The following is a 4,030-nucleotide window of genomic DNA, read 5'->3' on the forward strand; positions in this document are numbered from 1 at the left end:
ATTTATGACTTTAACCTCGGCTTCCCTGACCAGCTGTAAGTTCCACGGAGCAGTGCCTCTTGTCTCCTCACGCTGAGGTCTTGACACACCATCGATATTTGGGGATGAATGAGGAACCCCCTCTGTGCCACCATCCTGAATCCTCACCACTCCTCCAGCCCCCTGTCTCACCTGGGCTTCCACAGTGGACCCAACCCTGGCCTTCAGGATATCTGGTCCAGGTCCCCCTCCGGGCAGGTCCCCACCTAAGCCATCAAAGACTCACAACCTCACCTCCCAACGAATAATCATGGGTCCTCCCCAGGGACAGGCTGTCAAGGCCCTCCTTCCACCTATGGATCCGCTTTCTGCAAGTTGCCAGTAAGGACCAGGGTTTGCAGTCCATTGAGGGTCTTAACATGAGGATGGAACCAACCTCAGAGAAATGCAGATTTCCCCCAAGGCCAACCACGAAGCCAGTGGGGAAACAAATTATCAGTCCATTTAGGATTAATTTCTTCACCAAGTGCCTGGGAGCCAGACCTTCCCTTCCTCCCAACCTGGCTTCTGTCCTCCCTGGAGGGCAGCAGGGAGTCCAGTGTCCTTCTCAGCCTGGGGCAGTTGGGGGGGGGGGTCCCTGCCTGCCTCCCCACCCCCCCCTTGAAAGGGGGTCTAGTAGTTGCCATGACCCTCATCCCACCCACTCCTCCTTGCCTCTGCCGTCCTCAGCCTCAGCCCTGGCAGAGTGATGGATTAGGAACCAGCAGCTGGCACATGCACCCAGCAATTAGTGTTTATCTCCCTTGTTTATGTGGCTGAACAACAGTTCATTTTCAAACTTAATAGTCAATACTCAGAAAGATAAAACTGTCCGGGTCCCTCCTGGGAGGCGATTTGAGGGTTTGGTGGGAAGAGGAGGCCCCGACAAGAGCTGGGCTTCACAGCCTCCAAGACCCCTCTGGACCTGCCTCCCTGGCCCCAACTTTTATTTACCCTCCTCACCTCCCCGCACCGTCCATCAGGAGGAAGATACAGGTCTTCCCATCTTGTAGTCAGGAAATCCGAGGCCGAAGGAAGTCAAGGAGCTCTGCTCCTCGATTTTCTCTCGCCCCAGATGTTGAGGACTCTGGCTTCGTATGAACCACCTGGCTTGCTGGCCTGGCCTGTGCCGAGTCCCCACCACCTCCAGGGACTGCGAGCTGAACCTGACATGCCCACCAGGCCCCCTGCCTTGTCCTGCGGGCCTGCAGGGAGAGCCCAAGGGCAGCAGCCCCGTGTGGGAGCCTTCCGGCACCCCACCCTGCATGCAGCACCCCTGCCAGGCTGGGCAGGGTGTGGCGGGAGAGCTGCAAGCCTCTCATTCCTGCTCGGCTGGGGGATTGCCGGCCTGTAATCACACATTCCACACTCCAGGGCAAGGTCTATTTAGCTAATGCAGGAGGAGTGGAGAAAGGGGCTCCCCGGGCGCAGAGGCTGTGGGGCCCGGGTCCTGACCGCGCCTGGGGCGGGGTGGGGGGTGGCGGGTGGGGGGTTCCCATTACCTGCGGTGAAATGCTGCCACCTGCTGGCCGCCTCGCAGAACTGCAGGGAGCCGCGGGGCTGGGAAAATGGAAACTGACCCCCCACCCGCACCCCCACCCCGTCCCGGTGCCCCCGACCCGGGTCCAAGGGCGGAAGATACAAAGGTGGGGAAATCCAGCTTGGTCCCAGGGTGCTGTCGCTGCTGCTGATGATGATGCCACAGCAATACTACTACCGCACCTTGTTTTCCTTGTCCCCAGCAATCCTATAAGATGCTGTTTGCTTCTGACATGCAGGTAGCTTGCAAAGGTCACCAGGCTGGTAAGTGCCACTGGAGGGGTTCTAACCCCAGGCAGTCTGCCCCCAAACTGTCGCCCAAAGTCCGACTCCCAAGTGTCGGCTCCCCATGGGAAGGTCCCAATAACCCCCTCAACTGGCACCTTCTCGGCTCCTCTTTTGTGACTTTCATCCTCTGCTCCCACCCCATAATGGCTTCTTAGCCTCCAAGGCCTGTCCACATGCCCACATGACTCTTCTAGAACAAAAAGGAACAACCCCTGACGTCATGGAGTGCATGTTGCAGTGGGCCCTGCAGATCCAGGTCCAGACCACCCACCCCACCCGCCAGCCCCTCTGAACAGGGAAAACTTCTGCTTGGACTGGAGCCCAATCCCGGACGGTCAGGATGTAGAGCTGAGGAGGGGCCCCTGGGCTAGGTAAGGGGCGCCTCAGGGATTGGAGAATCGGATCCACCTGGCTCTCAACCCGGTTCTGGTCACGGAGCCCCAGCTGGGATGGCCCCTGCCAACCACCCTTGCTGTGAGCCTTACCACACAAACTATTCCAGCTGCGAGAGGACTTCGGGAATGATCCAGTGAAAATACCACCTTCTTCTGTAGACAAGGAAGGTCAGGCCCAGAAAGGGCGAGCAGCTGGCCCAGATCACACAGCCCAAGGGGACTGAGCCCAAGTACCCAGCCAGGACTCAGTGCTGAGCCCCAGGTCTGCCTCCCTCCTCCCCCAGCCCGGACCCCTGTGGGTCCTCCCCTCATCTGCCAGCAGGTGACCCACAGCCTGGAATGGCCTAAAGCCCAGAGCTGGTGGGGACAAGACAAGGAGTGAACCAGGGCTTGGCTGGGGCTGAGAGGAACGAGAATGGAAATGGTCTTGCTCCTCTCCTCCTTTCTCTCTCGTTCTGGGGAGAGATGCCTCCCATTCCCTCCCCTCCTGTCCCTGAGCCACTCGGGGCAATGGTCCCATGTTTTCACTTGTGCTGAGGAGAGAGGCATCCTCCAGAAATGGAGGAAATGCTTCCCCCTGACTGCTTTATAATCACAGCTCCAGCAGTAACGGAACCAGCAGGGAATGATGGGGGGAGCGTGGAGCTCAGGGGACATCCCCACCCAGGCCCAGCCAAGGGCCCAGGGCCTCTGGACATGGCTGTCCTCCTGTCCTCCCCCGTGCCAGCCTCCACACTGCAGGTGGCAGCTCCAGGTGAGGCCCCGGCCCAGGACAGGCAGGGGACCAGGGAATTCAGCGAGGCCGGGTCCTTGTCCTTCCCTCCTCTGGAGTCCATGGCTTTGGAAAGGGCCCCCAATGTGGGGGGAGGGGCTGACAAGGCCTTTCTCAGAGAGTCTGGGCCTCCCTGGAGCCCCGGAGAGTGACCCTCATCCCCATCACAGCCACAGGGATTGCAGGTCCCTGAGAAGGTCCTGGAGGCTGTGGGGCACTGAGTGCCTGGGGGAGGGCACCTGCTGGCCTGGGAGAGGAGGGGAGGGGGTTGCCCCTCCATATGCCCCAGGAGCTAGCTCATTTAGGTACTGGTGGCACAGGTACAGGTGGCAGGGGAGAAGGCAGGGGAGCAGGGCAAGGAAGGACAGTGAGAATGAAGGAGGCTGGGAGGAGGCAGGGTCCCGGCCACACCGGGGAAAGTGTGTTTTACTTGTGCCCTCTTTCCCTCTCTTCCAAGTCATGCTTCCTCCTGTCATGCTGCCTCTTTCAGGAGGCCTTCCCTGACTACTCCTCCAGGTCTTTCTGGGCCTCCAGGGCCTGGTTAGGCTCATCTCCTTCCTGCATGCCCCAGCATGGTGCTGCCTTCGGGGCCTCGTGGTTCTCCTGCCAGGCCTTGGCTGTGGGGTCCCCCTGCCCAGGAAGCCCTCCCCACCACAGAGAAGCCCCCGGTCAGTGTCCACTCCAGCCTGTGCACAGCCATTCCTGGGGTCCTGCTCCTGGCCAGGGACTGGGGTCTGAGCACTCACAGCCCTCAGGGTATTCAGTGTACCCCAGGGTACCCTAGCCCACCATCCTCCCTTCTGTTCACTGTTTGCCGAGGCCCCCCTGACAAAGGTCCGGTCTTCTACACTGCACCCCAGGACTCTGATGGGGGTGGGAGGGAGACCAGAGGAGCCACATTTTCTGGAAGAAAGGGGAAAGAGAACCCCCCACTAGTCAGTGGTAGCAGAGTGTTCAGAAGAACTGCAGCCAGTCCCTCTGGTGACCCTCGAGAAATGTTTGTTCCATATGAAAGAAG

This window comes from Nyctereutes procyonoides, unplaced genomic scaffold, assembly GCF_905146905.1.
Source record: "Nyctereutes procyonoides isolate TBG_1078 unplaced genomic scaffold, NYPRO_anot_genome, whole genome shotgun sequence".
NCBI lineage: Eukaryota > Metazoa > Chordata > Mammalia > Carnivora > Canidae > Nyctereutes > Nyctereutes procyonoides.